This window comes from Podarcis pityusensis (assembly GCF_964106645.2).
Source record: "Podarcis pityusensis genome assembly, chromosome: 8".
NCBI classification, from domain to species: domain Eukaryota; kingdom Metazoa; phylum Chordata; class Lepidosauria; order Squamata; family Lacertidae; genus Podarcis; species Podarcis pityusensis.
In genome coordinates this window covers 53,362,443-53,381,629 of record NC_138033.1, presented here as the reverse complement: position 1 = coordinate 53,381,629, position 19,187 = coordinate 53,362,443, and the positions used below count along the sequence as shown (strand labels likewise).

General features: G+C 44.0%; 2 long non-coding RNA genes across 3 annotated transcripts; one reads left to right on the top strand and one right to left on the bottom strand.

Annotated features, from left to right (window-relative positions):
* Nucleotides 1-5,000: 5,000 nt before the first annotated feature.
* Nucleotides 5,001-18,525, top strand: LOC308483055. Of its 2 annotated transcripts, none has more exons than XR_013989568.1 (4): nucleotides 5,001-5,093; nucleotides 8,399-8,450; nucleotides 10,081-10,175; nucleotides 17,281-18,525. It is a non-coding gene; the product is annotated as an uncharacterized lncRNA (long non-coding RNA). The 2 variants fall into 2 exon arrangements; XR_013989569.1 differs by having other exon boundaries at nucleotides 10,081-10,269.
* On the bottom strand, nucleotides 11,800-17,307 carry LOC308483052. Its single transcript, XR_013989564.1, has 2 exons — nucleotides 17,184-17,307; nucleotides 11,800-12,145 (listed from the first exon to the last, which is right to left on the bottom strand). It is a non-coding gene; the product is annotated as an uncharacterized lncRNA (long non-coding RNA).
* Nucleotides 18,526-19,187: the final 662 nt, after the last annotated feature.

Below are 19,187 nucleotides of genomic sequence, written 5' to 3'. Positions count from 1 at the left end.
AATCATGAATCGATGCTTCCCGAGTAAACATTTGAAAAAAGAGCAGTTAATGTGAGGGTTTTGTTTTTGTTTCTTAAACTATCTGCAGAGAAGAGATGCAAGAAGATAACTTCTGTTCCACACAGTTGCTTCGCGATCGTGCTTCTCTTGTCGCTCTTATTATTATTGTTGTTGTAGCACATATTACTACTGGATGTTGGTGATCCACATGGCCCTTTACTCACGAGGAATCCAGCTGTGGATTTCCTCTCCTTCCACCGCTCACTCAGCACCGCCCCCTCCCCTTTCGACAGCAGCAACTGCGGGTTAAACGGATTGGGCCAGCCGCTTGACACTTAGCGAGGGGGCTTAACGAGTCCTCCGCAGCCTGCTTAAAGCAGCGTGCTGGAGCTTGAAACGTTTTGGGGATGGCTGGGGGTTGGGAAGCCTGCGTGGGTGCCGCGCGGATCGCACCGTTCGGCCTGCTTGGCTCAGGGCGGCGCCAAAAGCCTGGAGGCGCGCGGACTGGCAGGCCAGCTCACGCGCTTTGGGGATCGCGGCGACATACACGAGCGAGCCATATTTTGCCAATTAGTTTTGCGTTTTGGCAGCCCGAAGTCGAGTTTGGGAGCAGGATTTTGGACTGAACGGGGGACGGGAGGCGGGATGAAAACTCAACTAAATATTTCTTTTCGGGGGAGTGGTGGCGGAAGGACGTGTCCTAGTCTTTTCTCCCAGCCTACCTCGCCGGGTTGCTGTGAGGAATACCGCACTCTCCCTGTGTGTCCCAACTGGTTTACTGTGGATAAGTATCACGGATTCATTCCGCTCGACATTAATAAGAGAAGTATAGGAAGCGAACGCACAGCCGCGAGCTCGTGCGTAAAGGTCGATGAAGGCCAATGGAACAACTAAAAGGTGCCCAACCAAGCGATCGACGTCGCGTCGCTCCATTGCCTCCCTGGTCATCTTAGCGGGCTGTTATTTGGTGGAATTGTAGCATACCTGTTGTTACATGCGGAACCAAGGGGCACAGGACAAACGCCTCCTCAGATGCTGGGGAGATGTTTGTAAATGTGTGTGTTTATACGCACAAAGAATCCAAGGTGGGCGTTTTAAAACTGTTGTGATAATAGGGGCAATTTCTTACCTCCCGCCATCAGCCTCCTTGGGATGGAGAAAAATGCGCGGAGGGGGGGTGGTTGATAAGGAGAAAAGTGGGGTGGGGTGTGATGGGAGAGACCTGCCTGCTGAAAGAGGTTTGTGCAGAACATCTAAAAGAATAAGCCAGGTATCTTTACTACACGCCCCATTTAAAACTCATAAAAGGATAGAAGAGAAAGCAGATTAAAACCATATGGGCCAGGGGAAAATCCACAGCGATCGTAGGATGTAATCGCCTTTGATTCCAGCAGATATATAGCCCAGCAGGAAGATACCTTCGCTTGTAGGAAGATAGCCTCTCTCCACCTCTTTTTTGGCGGGGGGGGGGGGGAGGCGGAGATGGGGCTTCGCTTCTGTGAGGTGCCTCCGCATCACCTTGTGGGTGTTTCTGTCTTCCAAGTACACTCTGTATCCATATCGACGCCGGCTGCTGAGCTTTCGAAGTTTCCTCTCGGGATCCACAGACAATGACACACACACAGAGCCAGCCACAGTACAAACACGTTAGCATGCCTGCATCTATCCATACAGCACATAATCTCAGCCCCCCTCTTGGCGAAATTCCTGCCCGGCTTGCTGATTAATTTTTTTTAAGGGTGCGCAGGGGGGTGGGTCTGGAATGGGGTTTCTTTCCTATAGCTCTGGTCTGGTGCCCATTGCGTGTGTCCTCCTTTCCGCGGAGGTCGTTCTTGCCAGATTGCGGTCGCGCTTTCAGCCACTTACTTAGATGAAATACACAAGCAGAGTGTCAGTTTCAAAGCCACGGCAGCAGCCGCCGCCAGAGGAGCGATGCTCGCCCTCCGCTTTTGGTCTTGAAAACTCCGAAGCGGGGAGAACTTTGGTAAAAGCAGCAGAGAAGCGTAAGGCTGAATTCGGCGCCTCTTGTAGCTTGCTTGCTTGCTTCTTTTACACACTGGAGACGCGGGAGACACTGGGTTTAAAGGGAAAAAATGGCAAAACCTAGAGAGGGGATAGATTGGAGCGGGTCGGGGAGGCGGCTTAGCTGAGAAAACCCAATTTCTGCAGACTGGCTCTGAACAGTGGGTACCCATCTGTCAACTAACCGGCTCTTTCCTTCTGAAACTGAAGGATCTAGGAATGTTCTAAATTTCTGACCCCCAGATTCACTCGCGAGCAAGTTCCATTGAAATCTGCCAGAACCATCTTCTTATCAAGTACTGTTATGTGTCTTTTCGGAAGGGTTTTTAGAAAAGAAAGAAAGAAAGAAAGAAAGAAAGAAAGACGTGTAAGTTAATAAGCTTGCTGATTATTTAAACTCACCCTGGAAAGAGTTGCTCTGCAGTCCACAGACCAGTGATTTTTATTTTATTTTAACTGTGTAATTACGGAGAGGAAAGGGGGGCGACTCCCAGGCTGCAAGCCTTGGGACCTAAGACCCATGGAGCAAAATGAGGCTTGCTTTCAGGCAAACGTGCGTAGGTTTGAGGTGCTGCTCCCCAGGAATAATTCCGGCTCCGCGCACACGTTGCAAGCAAGGCCCTAAGCTTGTCTTACTCCGGAGTAAGTCCTGTTGAATTCAATGGGGTCTCTCCAGGATTACCACGCTGCGCTTTTCTTGCACCCCATCTACTCCCCCCTCTCCTCACCTCATTTCCACCCCCCGCCCCTTCACTGCCTGCACGTAATGGTCAAATTATGCCCATGAGGGGGCAACCCGCAACCCAGTTGAGCCGAATGTCTTCCAACCATTGACTTCTCTGGCACAGAGTTATCTGCACATGTTGTTTTGTCGTGGAAGACAAAGCAATGCCAAAACTTCAGGGGGCGGGAGGATTCCTCCCCCCATCCATTCTGTTGAAATCTCTCGGAGAAAGAGGTGGTGGACTTCTTTCTCTCAGTGCCTTGACTAGTAGTTGTTAACTCTTCGGGACAAAGGGAGGGGGACGACGAAGGAGGCGGGGAGCGGGGGAAGATCCTGTCATGCAAATCCGGATTCAGAGCAAGCAAGTCTCCTGGGGTTTCTCCCCCTGCATATTTATCGATTTCTCTCTCTGATCGCTGCTGCTAATTCTTTTTATGCGTTTGAAGGGTGAATTCTTGACTGGAGGAAACGCCTGCTTTAAATAACAATAAGAGCAATCATATAATAAAAGAGCGCCGCGTCTTTTGGTGTGTGTTTATATGTTGTATGATTACGCCGTAATTAGACGGTCTTCAATATAAATTCGTGCTAAAATTCCCTTTCCTTTATTTTCTTATAATTGGAAAGAGGATTTCTAGGGGACACACGAAAATCCTCCAGAGAAGGTTGGGACTCGTTCATTTTATTTATAGCTACGATATAGAACAGCTAGTCTACTCGGGAGTAAGCTACGTTAAATTCAATGGAAACCGTGTAAGCTCATATAGGGCGGCAATTCAAGCCTACGGAAGTAAATTTCGGGCTGCTAAGCTTGCTCACACGTCCCATGGGAGCAAATCCTATTGGACACGGTGGGACATACTCCTGAGTAAACAGGTGTATAGGTTATGCTTTGTATTTTACTTTATTCCTCACGTGACTCACCTCTTTGGAGATTCCTTGAAGCCCTTCCAGGAAATGGCAGATGGGGGCTAGACTCTGTGCTTCAGCCACCGGATCGCACAGGGTTCTTGTGTACCTTTAAAAACTGCACTATGCTGGTGGCGTTTTGTATGTGTGTGTTTGTAAAAAGTACCCCCCCCGCACACTATAAAGCATTACATTGGGGCAGGGGCGGTATGATTTATATGCAAAACGTCCCAGGTTCGGTTCCCGACCTCTCTAAGCAGGGCTGGGAGAAAATCTTTGCTTGGAATTCTCAAGAGTCGCTGCCAGTCAGTGTCGACAATTCTAGGTTGGATGGACCAATATTCCTGGTATAAGGCAGCTTTTCGTGGGTTTTGTATGTTTTCAGTTTTCCTCTCAGAGAATACATAACTGTCAAATTCGGAGTTCTATTTATTTTTCAGCCAGACCACCTGCAAAGTTTCGATCATTCCCACTGCTTGAGATATTAGCAGATAAATTGGAGTTGGAAGGAACCTGGTTGGGAGACTCTACCCACAAGAATTGTGTTAAGCAATTGGCCGAAAGAAGGAAAATCTCTCTCTCTCTCTCTATTTTTGCTGCCTCCTACTCCAATGAGAATTGGGTGCAACCGTCAGTTCGGTTTTATGCACAGTGTAAATCCCAGACACGTAGTCTCCACAAATGCAAACCCTATTGAGCTCAACGGGGCACCTCTGACCCTCCAGATATAGCTGGACTCCAACACCCATCAGCCCCCCTCCCGTATGGCCAATGATCAGGGAAGACGGGAGTTGTAGTCTAGCAATACCTGGGTGGGCAAATTACTCCGTCCCTGAATTGTAAAGCCTTAGTGCACTGCAAACTCCCGTGGTCTGCGGTGCTTTTCCTCCGCCTTGGGAATCTGGGTCTTGATAAGCGCCGCAGCAGAGGCGAAACCGATTTTTAAACTGGGTTATTGTGCCGTGACATCCCCCACCCTATTAATCAGGGATCCTGGGGGTGTAGTAAGAAGCAGCGAGACTGAAACATCAGGAAATGAAGACGGAAATGGTGAAGAGGAGAGGAGCTGGCGGCGGGCAAATCAAGAGAAACGGCAAAAAAAATCCCCGCCAAAGCAGCGTTCATTTTCCGCTAAGAGCACAGGTAACGTTTGGGACTACATTACCCAAGCGCCTTTCTTCCAGCAAGCCCCGCCTATCTCTCGCTCTCTCTCTCTCTCGCTCTCTCGCTCTCTCTCTCTCCGCTTATTGGTGTTGGCCTTTGGCGTTCTGCCGGACGCGTCGTCCCGATTGGCGGAAAGAGCCTGCCACTCGGCGTTGCTACAGAGACGTGAGTCAAACCTGGGCGAAGGCGCTATGGCCCCAGTGGACAGCTGCAGCCTCGCGCCCTGCTCGGGTTCTTTCCTGGCGCTTGCAAAGGAGGGATCCGGAGTGGAAAGGTGAGCAGGGGCTGGGCGGGTGGACTGGAAGGCAGGCAGGCAGGCAGACAGGCAGACATCCTCTAGGGGGAGGAGCAGAGCTGTGCATCCCCCCTTTGCAATGCTGTGGCTCGGGATACACCCCCCCCCTTCTCTCCGCTGATTAAGGTTTGGGGTAGGATAGCTCTACCTGCCTTAGCTCTTGTTCCTTGCTAAATTCCTCCTGGTTTTGCAGCACGCTGCAGGATGGGCTTAGCTTGCTTTTGATGTAACGATTGCAAAGCCATTCATTCATTCATTTTTTTATTTTATTTTTTTGCATGAGGGCGGCGGCACTGAAAGAATACAACCGTGGTGCTCAACGTTTTAAATAAAACAGATCATTATTAACCCAGTGTTCAAAGCGAGGTCGTCATATTTTCTCTTCTAAGATTCCCGGATCAGGTATTTGGGATACCCGTTCAGTCTCTCTCTCTCTCTCTCTCTTCCCCGGCTTCCTTGCTCTCTCCTTCCCCTCCCCAGCAGAATAAGGGCTCAGCAAATTTGTGCATCGAGGTGGGTGGGGGAGAAGCAGAGCAACCCTATTGCACATAACAGAGGTATCTTAATACGGATTAATTACCATCCCAGGCACCTGGAGCATATTTCGTGGTGGGTTTTCCTTTCGTGGCTGGTGGTTTCTGAAAGTTCTTAGTGATTGATTAAAATGGAATAGAAGTGTGTTCTCAGGTACAGTAAGGGGGTGTGTTTTGTAGGCTGGTGAACAAAGAGTCTCATTTGGAGTGGTTGTGAGTTGAGAACTCATGTGCCTGTGTGTTTCTTAACACTTCTTCAGGGGTTAATTTTGCATTTATCCTGGTGTGTGTGTGTGTGTGTGTGTGTGTCTGCCCTTATGGAGATGCTCCCCCAAAGTACCTGAAGAGGTGGGGCATACCCCACTTATCAGTTCCCCAGGCAGTAACTTATCTATCTCCATTTCCACAGTCACTGTGGAGTGAGATGGAGTGGGGTGGGGGAACAAAACTAAACCCAAACCAAACAAACAAAATTGAAAAGCAGTTGATTGAACCATGATACTAAAATGATCAATGAAAGCAAGACAGATAAGGTTGTCTGCAGGCTGAGTTGTGTAAGGTTCTGTTTACATGTCTTTTCTTGAAGGACCTCATTCCTTCTTCTCATATTCTCCAGATGGCTACAATTTTACTTCTTCAAGGTTTTGGTTGGTCCTCATCAAATGTATTCTCTGTGAGGTTTTGCAACTTGAGGCTTACCTGCAAAAAAGTCCCATGAATTGAAAAGGGGATTTCTTCTCAAGTATGTGTGTATTGGATTGCAGTCTTCACCTGCAATCCTACACACTATATACTTGAGAGTAAATGCTGTGAAATCACTTTAGCATGGTTAGATCTGGGTGCATATCTGCTTCCTCAGTATTAGTCATATTAAAGTGAATTGAATTGCTACAAACCCAGAACATGGTCCCCAGCTTTTCTTGGTTCAGAGTAATGCCAGCACAGAAATTGTGAATGACAGTTGTAAGTAATATTGCTGTATTCTCCTTAGTGAAAAGTTTAGCGTTGCAAATTAATATGCAACTATCAGTGCACAGATATTGTGTTAAAATAACAGTGACACAGAACTGTTGCATTCCTGTGGTTAGCAATACAAATGTAAATTCTTGGTATCTGAAAACTGCAAAACGTTAAAATATTTTTTATTTTTTTAAGAATAATTTTTTATTAACCAACCAATCACATCAAATCAAACCAAATTACATAAATTCCAAATTACACAGCCGAATTTTAAAATTTTGTTGGGGGTACCCATATTTCAAGTTCTGAAGGGATCCAATCAACTTCTTGCTTCTTACTGCTGTTTTAATGTCCACAAATCTAACCTTATGATGTTCACAGTACTATCCAGTCCTTTCTTCTTGTTTTTCCACATCTCTTGTTGTTATTTTCATATATTTTTCCTTTCTCTTTGTGACCTCTGATAATCTCCACAAGCTGGTTAGACAGTTTGTAATCCTGCGTGGATATATATTTTTTTTATCCAGTAGCCATATCCAGACGTTTTCCATGTAACATCACTTCCATACATCAAAACAGTCTTAGCATCATTAATCTTCACCAATCTGCCTCCTTTCTCAAAACCTCTGAGGAGATTCACCAGGAATGCAGTCTGAAAACAAGTCCGTTCCTTCTCTCGGCTATAAATCCTTTGGCAAGATGGCGACTCCGAATTAATTGCTATGCCATTCCAAAAGCTCTTATTGCTTCTCGATCTCCATAAAGCATACTTTTGGTTAAAGTTTATCTCCACACACACCTTAATCATCCTGCTTGGGTCAGTTCAACCGATGATTCTAATGAGGAGGGGTTCTTGTAAATCACATAGAAGGAAAGTAAAAAAGGTCCCCCCCCCCATTCAGTCCCGTTGTCAACATACCCAGCCTTTGGTGTATCTTCATCGTAAAATATTCCTGTTTCTCCAACCCGTCGTCTTCTTTCGCAGAGGTCACTTAAATTAGCAGACTTCACTCCCCTTCTTCACTTGAAATATGTGCATTTGCTTCTTTTGTAATTAATTATTCCAAATTGCTGCAGCTAGTGCACGATCAGAGACAGCGTCCAGGAGAGCCGAGGTCCACACGGGGGCATTCTGCAAAACATTAAAATAAACCCAATGCTTCTCTAATTCCCAGAGTAGCAGTTTGATTTCCTTGGCTAAATATGTATGATCACATGTGGCTTATTGAAGTTTTTTTAGTTCTGTGCTGTCTTTCATATAGCTCAGGACTTTATGAAAATGGCTATTTAAATTCTGGTCAAAATAAGTAGATCGGCTAGAACCTCCCAGGCATCTTACTAAGGAGACATTATTTCTCTGTGTGAGTTTGAATATTTTCTAAGGAGATTTTTCTTTTTACATTTCATTTGTCCTAAAGAATCAAGAATCAGATTCTACATTTTTTTTTAAGAGTGCATGGTGTTTTGCCTTTTGGAAACATACTGGCTTTCTGTAAAATGAATTCCAAGGCATTCTTACATGCTGAATCCACACAGGTGTGCACTTTGATCAGTTTTCAGCGTGTCTGTGGCACAGCTATTTGTCCCCAAGTTAATTTTTAGTGCTTCAAATCTCTCTCTTCCCTTTGCCTCTCTCAAGACTGTCTGTCATAATCTCCCAACAATTGCACTCAGCAAGTAAGATATCATCTTGCAAAGTTTTGAGTGTATTTAATGTTCGTATGGTCTGTGCATATGTGTGTGTGTGTGTAGTCAAATGAGTAACCCAATTTGTTTCTCGCTCAATTGCAGCAGAGCTGTTTAAGGAAGCTTTCTACTCCAGTCCGTGACTCAGAGGCAGAAGGTAAGGTGGCTGCTGTGTAATAATAACCTTTTCTTGGTGATTGACATTCTGCTAAAAATGATAAAACTATTATTATTATTATTTATTATTATTAATGTGCAAGCTTTGGACTATGTTTGGTGAATGAAATGCCGACCAGGAACGTGCTGCTCCATTGCAGATGTAAATGCCTTTCATGAGCTGTCCTTGCCGTAGCATTCCTCTTGCTTAGCCACTGCAGTTTTAAGAGGACTGTAGATAATTTTTCAAGGTATTGAAACATTTAGCCGTGGCTTCCTCTGCCGTGGTTGTCACCTCTGCTTTGTGTCAATTGCAGATTCATTTCGTAAGGATGTCTCTATTTTCTGCTTTATCTGCACATTGATAGATCCTGCATGACCAGGCTGAGGGAGGCTTTGCTAGGAGATGACTGTGTTTGGAAACAGATACACACACACACACACGAAGGAGCTGAAATCTAATCTGCTTTTTAGGGGGTCTGTTGGACTCCTTTTGATTAAAGGAAAATATGAGCTCGATCTGGAGATTTCTCCCCACTTCCCTGCATTCTGCTGTGTGTCGCTTTAGCAAATAGTTTCGCAAACGCAGAAGGAACAGTAACATCCTGCTTGATAAGTTTGGCTTCCCTTTGCATGGATCAGTTTGGAACGGCTTTATTTGGAATCCATGCATCTCTTCGCACCGGGGGCACCTCATACCTGCCAAATGCTTCCACTGCAGTAGTAGCTGCATCTTTGCAAGCAGGGGCAGAACATTATCAAGTGCCTAAAAATGGGAGAGGATGACCCAGCTCCCCTGTGAGGAGACCAGAACTGTGATGAGATTTCCAGCCCCCCCCCTCAGCACATGTCAGCCTGAGCACACATACCCCCGTCCCCCACCGTCCACACATGTGCATGGCTCTTGACTTTCCCCCTCTCCATATTATCACAACAACTCTGTAAGGGACATTAGGGTGAGGGAGAGAGTGTGACTGGCCTCAGGTCACTAAGGGATCTTCATGGGTGAGTTGGGACTTGATCCCTGGTCTCTCCCAGGTCCTAGTTCAATACACTGACCGCAACACCATTCTGGCTCTTTCTGAATACCTCCATTACTCCCAACTGGGGGTTGGGGGCAGAATAAGAAGGTTCTCATGAGCCCTCTAGTAACCCCCACACTTTCAGTTAGACTGGATAATCTCTTAAGGTTGTGATATTTCCCCTCTCCTCTGCATATGGTTGACTCGGAAACCTAGAGATCTGAAATATTTTTGTTTTCCATCCTGGAAGAGTTCATAGTCCCTGCACAGGCACACACTTCTAGATCTGTAGGCTTCACGTTATTAATAAAAATATTGGCGTGTGCAAATGTCTGTGCAGTGACTTAGTATAACTCTCTCTAATTACAGATTTAATATCCCCATCAAAAAAACAACAAAGAGTCTGGTGGCACCTTAAAGGCCGACAGACTTATTACAGCCGAAGCGTTTGCATTTCTTAGCCTTTTAGGTGCCATAAGACTCTTTGCAAGTTTTGCTGTGACAGACTAACACGGCTAACCCCTCTTGAACTTAAGCTTCCCATTTTACCCATGGGGAAACCGAGGCGAAGAGGGAGTAATTTTCTTTCTTTTTCTTCTCCTTCCAAAGGCCACCCAGGGAGTTAATGGCTGTTATGAAGTTGAACCCACATCTTCTGGACCAGGACCAACCCCTCCAGTTATCTCCTTCTGCCATCTATTTGTGTTAGCCATTTTGGCGTGCTGTTTTAATTTCGCAGATGTGAATAAGAGGGGTTTTCCCTTCCTTTATTTTTTGAAGGTTCATACACACACACAAGTATGTACTGTACTGTATATATGTGTGTATTATTATATACATATACACATATATACATTTCAGCCTTTTAAATAGAATATTACAGATAGGTATGGAGGCCTACAAATGCTGAAGTTGCATTATGGGAAGTGGTGGTCTGTTTGCCCTGCAAAAACCCAGGCTCCCCCACCCCCGGGTGCCAAGCGTGTGTCTAGACAGTGCGGCTGCACGCGGAGGCTCGTTTGATTGGAATGCTCCCCAGGCTGAAAATATTCCTTACACATAGAGTATTAGATGTTGGGGGAAGTCTATGCTAGGGCTCTTCTTCCATGATATTAACCTTGCAGTCCTGTACTCGTCTCTTGGAAGTAACTGCCACTGAATTAAATGGGACATACTCCTGAATGTATATGGCAGGTGTGGCAAACCTTTCGGCCTTCTAGATGTTCCTGAACTACAAAACCCATCAGCTCCAGGAAGCTTAGTCAATGGTCATGGATGATGGGAGTTGTAGTTCATCAACATCTGGAGGGCCAAAGGTTCCCTACATGCAATAATAGGGATGGGTGAACCTGTCAGTTTTGTTTTTTCTTAGTTCCTCAATTTACTTCCACTCTCCACAGTTCCACATCTGTTGCAAAACTTTTTTTCAAGAGTCCTCGTGAAAATTTGTTAGCATCCTACTGAGAATGTCTCCTGCTACATGGCTTTTAATATGCAGTGTTCCCTAAAATGCACATTTTTGCAAAGCAATTTCCCTTAACATTATGCTTTTTTTTGGTATTTTATTTTCACATTTATATTCATTTCTTGGACACGTTGCCCTTGTGCACTGTAAAATTAGAAGGGTGGATTTCACAGGATTGCCAATGTTTCTGTTCACTATTTGTTTAAAAAATGCAAACCTAGGTAGTTTGCTCTTGAAGTGTGAATTGAATCATATTTCTCCCCCATCTCTAAGTGCTGCTAACCCTAATATTTTTGTACAGAAAAGCTTTTTATTTTATTTATTCATTTTGGTGTCCATGTACTGCTTCCTCTCAGTGATTTCAACGTAGATTAAAAAAAGAAATATAAACCAGGTCAGGTGAGCATAAACAATGTAAAGCAACGCAGATAAAGTAACAGTCAATAATCAGAGAGTTTGAAGTATTTAAAATTAATTTTAAGAGGCTGTGGTCTTTGCCTAGCATTGGATAAAGGACTATGAAGTTGGCAATGGGGTGTTCTAGAATTCCTGGGCAGGATGTTCTGCAGCTGGGGCATAACTATCCAAAAAGTTGCCTCCCTTGTTGATGTTGCCTGTGATGAAAGTGCTACTTGTGGAAGAACATGGTCCAAAGACCTTAGTGTTTCAGTGTAAATGCATGCTTCACTTTTTAACCCAGAGATGCCTCAGGTGGCGAACCAAAAGGTATAAAAGCAATCTCATTATAAGAAAATTAAAGAACAGTCAAAAACAGCCAATTGAAAAATAGTTTTGAGACAGACAGTGCCTATTGCAATATTAAGGAAATCAGCCAGCCAGACAAAACTAACAAACGCCTCCTGGAATATACAAGTCTTTAATCAGTAGCAAAGAACAAAGCCATTTGAGAGAGTTCCAGACAGATTTCCTTGGGTGTAACTGGTGAGAAGGCTTTCTCTCTTGTTCCATCAGCTGTATTTCTGAGGAAGGTGGGATCCTCAAAAGAGCTGCTTCAGCTGATCTGTAAGGACAAGCAGGCTCTTCTGGGAATTCCAAACTGTTTAAGGATAGCCTTCCCCAATCTCACGCTGTCTAGATATTCTTGGACTCCAGCTTCCATCAACCACAGCCAGTAGGTCAGGGAAGATGTGAATCAGAGCTGAAGATATCTGGAGGACAGCGGCTTATCAGCACCACGTTGCAATGAGCCTGGAAACAAAATGGCGGCCAGGATGACCAAATGACAAAGTAGCTACATATTCCATTGAACTGATACTGAGGGTAGGTATGGGCAAATCTCAGATAGTTTCAGTTTCTGACAGTTTCTCATTTGACCAATCATAAATTTAGTTATCCATATTCCTACAACAGTTTGTGGCTATTAATTAAAAATGTCCTCATGAAAATTTACCAGCCTTTTTGGTGCAAATTTATTCCAATATACACATTTATGTTTGTGATTTCATCCCCTAATATCCATATCTTTGTAAAGCAGTTTCTCCTAACATAATGCAATTTTGCGTGTTGTTTTGACTCATACATATATACATTTAATGCATATTTTACCTCAATATATGCATTTTTGTACACATTACTTGACTGGAGAACTCCATTGCAAGATTCAGAGATGCCTGTGTTTTAGTTTGAGTATTGTAGTAATTAGCAAAGGTACCAGTCTCAGCTTCTTGGGGTCAATATGTGCTCAGAGGTACCCAGTACGGTAACTCTCAGACTGCATCTGCCTGGCTGAGTCATCGTTTTGCACCTAGTTGGCCTAGGTTAAGCCAGTGTAAAGTACATCAGATGCAAACTCCATTCAGGAATGGAATCGCTGCTGGCTGAGCTGGCCTAAGCCTGGCAAAGACATGAGCAGGTCAGGATGGAGTGGATCTCTGATTCAGACACCTGATTCCAGGCTCAGGTGGCATTAAGTCCCCAGCCCTGGCTCAGCTAAAGATACACCGACATAACTTGCTCATCATGGCTCAGCTGACTGAGCCAAAGCTAGCTGAGCCGAGGCCAGAGTAAAAGGGGTGTTCTGGAGGTATGGTACCAGCGAGTTCCAGGGTGGGTGGTGGGTAGGGCTTAAGCAAGATCCTTCACTTGGTCATGTGACCTGGCAACCAGGCATAGGCCACCATTTTAAAGGCAGCGTCTCTGCTGCTGAATAAAGGTTGGAGCTGGTGTAACAGTACACCAGCTGAACTTAAACCAGTTTGCTTTATGCCAGTTTCTTGTGCATGGGACACTTCTCTTGAAATAGCATTTGAGTTATACCACCCTTTTTGGAAGCTTACCTGGTGGCTGTTTCAAAACAAGTGGGAGCTGCGACAAAAGGCTGTAGTGTGGAGTCTAGCTACACTGTTTAATTTCCCATTTTCTATGTTTGAAAGAGGTGGAAGGGCTATAGCTCAGTGGAAGAGAGTCTGCTTTGCATGCAGAACATCCCAGGTTCAATTCCTGGCACTTCCTGAAACTTGGAGAGTCAGGGCAGACAATAGTGAGTTGGATGGAATGAAGGTCCTACTAAGTACAGGCAGCTTTCTATGTTTCCATCTTTCCGCAAACACAGTCAGCATGCCATGGGCACTGAGCATGCTCAGCCCTCATTGGGCTGTCCCCCCACCACATTTTTTAAAAAAACTTTTGCAAACTTCTCTGAAGCCTGCCTCTCTGTTGTACATGAGTAGTGCTGTTTTGCTATGTGAGTGACAGCACTCATTGCCCAAATGTTGGAATTAGAGGGAAGGATATAATCCTTTTGTATTTTAATTTTGTTTTTAAGTTTTAATCATTCAACTTGTTTTTATTATTGCTTGTTAGCCGCCCTGAGCCCGGCCTTGGCTGGGGAGGGCGGGGTATAAATAATAATAATAATAATAATAATAATAATAATAATAATAATATCTTTATTGTCATTGCCCCTTTCGGGGACAACGAAATTACTTGACTGCTCCATAAAAACACTAATTAACCAATACAGTATAATACAGCAAGGGAGATTAGATGACTTTCAAAGTCCGGGCTTCCCATTCAGGGCCGAGATCGCTCTGGAGAAGAAGCTGTTCTTAAGACGGCTTGTTCTTGTCTTCATCGTCCTGTATCTCCGTCCCGACGGCAAGAGCTCGAAGAGACAGTGACCAGGATGCGATGGATCTTTTACTATGTCCAGTGCCTTCCTATGGCACCTTGTGGCATAAATCTGCTCTAAGGTAGAGAGTGGGCAGCCAACAATGCTCTCTGCTGCCTTAACAACCCTGCACAGCCCCATCCTGTCCTGGGAAGTACAGCTTCCGTACCACACACATAAGCCATAAGTGAGCACGCTCTCAATTATTATTACTATTACTATTTTCTCTCTGTGTGTTTTTTTAATCCCCTAACAAAATCAGTAAAATCCCAAAACAAACTGAATTACAGTAGAGGGTGTCCTGACAAAATGGATTGTTTTTGTCTCTTTGGGTTTTGATGGGACTTGTAGTCCAACAACATCTGGAGGGTACCACACTGGCTATTTACCGTACCTTAAGTATTTGCCTCTTTATATTTTTCTGTCTCCTATTCCCACTTCTGTCTGAATTTCCCCCACTTCTTTTTGGCAGTCCTTATGTGAATTATATACAACTTATTTTGGAGTCTCATAATTATTTGTTCTTTCTTTCATTACAAAAGGAAGAAAGAGAATAATGTTAAGACATTTACATAGAAGCAGGTTGGACAAGAGAAGAGAGAGGTTTTTCCCTTGCTTGGAAAGCAGCACAGAATTTTTTTTAAGCTGGGTGAAAAGCAAAAACTGGCTGTCCTGCTTTGAATTAAATCAATATGCCGGTTGCTGAGTGATTGGTGTATCAGGCATGTTACCCTGAGAAGCAGGTGTAACAGCTCAGAACACTTTTTTCGTCCTCTGCAGCTTTCTCTACGCTTGGGAGTGTTTTCGTTGGCCTTTGATAAGTGCTTAAGCTTTGTCCTGGAGGTTGGAACGGTTCCACCAGTTTGTTCCGACAGGCAGAAAGTCCTTGCCCAAGACTGCCTCCCTTCGTTTCAATTGACGCCCTTGTTTGCTAAGGGCTGTCTCCGGTGCTTGTTACCCTCCAAGTAGACCCACTGAAATGGGTGATGTAGGCCTGTAAATTCTGATTGGCCTACTCTGCAAAAACTTAGTTGGCTGCAACCCAGAAGCTCCGTTGTACAGGTTAGATTCTGAGAAGCTGGCATTTCATGGGAAATGCCCATTGGTGTCTCCTTTACCTTTGCAACTCTGCATGAATTTTGCACACCCATCGCGCCGCCTAGGAGAATTTGAAAAAAAATGAACTGAGAAGAGTGAAGGATTACGGAAAGTGTTTATGTTGGCGTGTGTGTGAGTGTGAAGGGGGTAAATGCAACAATAGGGAGCTTCCTTTTCAGCTGCTGTTCTGTTAGCATTATTTTATGGGATGTAATTCTTTTATAATTGTTCTACTGATGATTTGCTAATGGTGTTATTTATTAATTATATTCATTTATATCCCACCTTTTCACCTGACTGGGACTCGAGGCAGCTCATGGAAATTAAGACAACATAGGTAAAAAGCTAAAAACACAGAGAAAAAAATCATTAATCTCAGATAGAATTAAAAACAACTCCCCCCACAAATCTACTAAAATACAGATGATGAAAACAAGAAAAACAGACAGCATTATTAAAGCTATTTCCTTTAAAAAGCAGTTAGCTCCCAAAGGCCTGTCAGAATAAAAAGTTCTTCACCTGCTGGCAGCAGGAGAACAAGGTGGGCGTCAGTCTAGCTTCTCTAAGAAGGGAGCTCCAAACTCTGAGAGCAGCCATTTGTGCTGTAACTATCGTATTCTGTTGCTGCTGTTGTTTGTAAACTGCTTTGGAATTCCCTTGAATACAGAGTGGCATAGAAATACAATCTATCAAATCGAAAGTTCTTGTTGGTTATCTTGTCTTCTCCATGCAAGGTAAGATCGGTCATGATAAGAGGTGCCCTGGTTCAATGAAAAATACTCTTATCTTGCCAGTCTCTGGGGCCCAGCTGTCCCTGATATTATTATTATTATGAAAGGATTTTTTAAAAATAAAAAATTACATTAATACTAATCTCATGTGTCTTGCTCTTCCTGCAAGAACCTCAGGGTGGTGTGTGTGTGATTCTGTTTTGACAAACTTGTAAGGTAGGTTAAGTGGAGAAGCAGGGACTGTCCCGAGATTGCGTCATGGCTGAGTGGAGATTTGAACCCAGTTCTCCCTGCTCTTGACATTCCAACCACTATCACATCTGGGTGCTGATGGAAAAAATGATAGTTATTTGTTCTCACGTATTTTTATCCCATGTCTCTTTTGATCCACTCCATAATGCTGTGCTCCATTCACATTTTCATCAGCCTGACCTACCTCAGATGGTTCTGAGGATAAACGTGGTAGTTGCAGGGGATGGGGGGACAGGATGGGACACCCCTATCCTTTCAGGAAAGGTCAGGTATAGATGCAGTAAATAATAAGCACAATAACCCCACAATGAATTTGTTTCTCATTGTTCTCACAGTTTTGGGAATGACTGCCCTGTGCCACATGCGAATTTTGTGCCGTCTTCATATTCAGTATTGATTATCTTGCTTTTCTATGAGTATGAACCCTCTCTAGCAAAAGCGGAGAACCTTTGACCCTCCAGATGTTGCTGAACCACAGCTCCCTTCATCCCTGAGCAGTGGCCATGTGTGCTGGGCCTGATGGGAGTTGGAGTTCAACAGCATCTGGAGGACCATAGCTTCCCTGCCCTTGGCTCTAGGATGCCTTTGATTAACAGCCTGGTATGTTTTGTGAGCAAAAAAAAAAAAAATCCTCTCCAAACGTATGATTAGCCACTGTGCTAATGGGTGTGGCAGGGGGAAAGAGGGCAGGTTAGCTGGTTCATGGCAGGCTTGGGAGCCTGATAGAAGGTTTTGAATATTTCCTGCAGATATCTCTCTCTCCCCCCCCCCCCCCGATTCAGTTCATAAACTCTTAATGTTGCAGGGGAATAAAGTGGCTTTGGTAATATCCCACACCTTTGTTTTGCCTCTTTTTTTCAGGTCTCCTGATGCAAAGGTGCAAATCAGGCGAAATTTGTGTTAAAATGTGAGAGAGTTCAAGAGGGCCTTAAAAATAAAAATAAATAAATAGTTGTTGAATGTGGCAAACTGAATTTAAGATTAGAAACAGGAGAATCGGAAAGGAAGTGAGATTGACAGATTCACCCATCCCTACCTTTTGCCCTTTCCACCATTTTGTAAAATGTCTGCTTGTGTCCACTCATTTGGCCTATAAATGTAGCTTTCTTTTCTTTCCTTCTTCTGTTTTTCAGGTGTAGTTTGCACGGCTTTCCTAAGGCACACATGGAAGTTGCTCACCAAATGAACGGAAGTGGATGGAGGCATGGCACCACCATCATTTTTTTAAAGAAAGCTGAATCCTTGGCCACCCCATCTAGGAAACTCCTTGGTTGCTATAGTGAAGAGAATGTGAAAGCATCTTGCTTCCGACAGTAGCCCAACTGCCACCATTAGGAAGCCCGCAATCAGGACATTAAGGGAATTGTCCTGTCTGGTTGATGTCTGTAGCATCTAATACTGAGATATACTGCCTCTGAAACTGGAAGTTCCTTTTTCTTTATTTATATATTTTTAACCTGCCCTTCCTCCCAAAGTAGCCCAGAGCGGTAAACACAAAAGTGATTAAACAAAAAGAAAAAACATATTAAAAAACCTCAAAAGCATTAAAAAAAATAAATCTAAAATGATCCATGTAGCTATTGATTGATCTATCTCCTTTGCCATGGAATAACGCTTAGGACAACTTTCCTTTTGCAACCTGTTGGTGTCCTTACATTTTGGACTACAACTCCCATCAGCCCTGGCCAACATAATAATTAGGGATGTTGGCTTTTGTTGATTGCTATATATTGTCTGGTTTGGTATTTGTTTTTTTATGTTTTTAAAACCAATAAAGCATTAAAAATAATAATAATTAGGATGTTGGGAATTGTAGTCCAAATCATCTGGTGGATGTCAGGTTGGGGAACGGTGGCATAGGAGAAAAGCACTAGATGAAGAATGATTATCAGCTTTTCTCATTAAATAAGCTAGCTTAGTGTTGTGTTGTTTTGCTGTTTCTAGAAATGTCCTATAGGTGACAGAACAGCATTTGGAAGCTCAAGAGTAAAATAACTTCTTCACTGTATCCAGAATAATAAATTCTTTATTATATCTGATATAATGAAAGTTTCCCCACAGGGATCTGGGAGGCCACTGTGAGAATTAAGGGGGGCAGAAGCCTGATCTCTCCATATAAGGCTTTAATTATGGTTTTGATTCTGTCTTTAATGTATTAGTTATAATGATACCTCATCATTCCCCTGAGGAGCTTAAGGTGGTGTGCATGATTCTCTTCCTCCCCATCTTGTGCCCCACAACAACCACGGGAGGTAGGTTAGGCCCAGAGACCTTGACCCAATGAATCTTCATGGCCGAGTGGGGAATCGAACCCTGGTCTCTCAGGTCGTAGTCTAGCACTCTAGCTATTACAGCACCACACTGGATCTCGTTAGAGAGGAGGAAAAATGGCTTAGATTTTTCTGCCCAGGTTTGTTTGGGGAACTTCCAAATGAAAGCAGAACACAGAAGCCGCTGTTTTCCCTATCTGCGTCTACATCTAAAGTGCCGCCTTGATTACACTTTAGAGCACAATCCATCTTCAGAGGTGAATTTATAGAGAATCTTTATGAGGAAGAACAGCCATTGATTTGTTCTGAGCTTGCGGACGAAGCCAAGAGCCGACTCTTCGATTGGCTAAAATTTACTTAACTCCGTTAGCATTTTTAAGACGGGAGGCTTGTTTTACGCGGGACGGACTTCCTGTACAACTAGGAGCGGTGAGTGATGTTGACGGCAGAGGCAGAAGCGCCTGCTAAGTGTTTAAATGATGACACCATTATGTGAAGTGATTTTTGAAATGAGAAGATTTCGGCCCAGAATTACCGCGGCTCTCTCATCTCCTTTTCAAATCTTTACTTTGCCGGCTACGCGGATGATGATTGATTTGTTTGTGACAGATTGCAGGAAACAGCCATTGATTTTTCAATATTTTTACCTTAAAATTATTTACAGTTGTAACCATGGGGATGTATTTCCATGGACTGTTGGCTTCTGAAAGACGAGGGATAATATTCCCTGGTCCCTGACAAGACAAATTACCTGTAATGAGTTCAGTAGC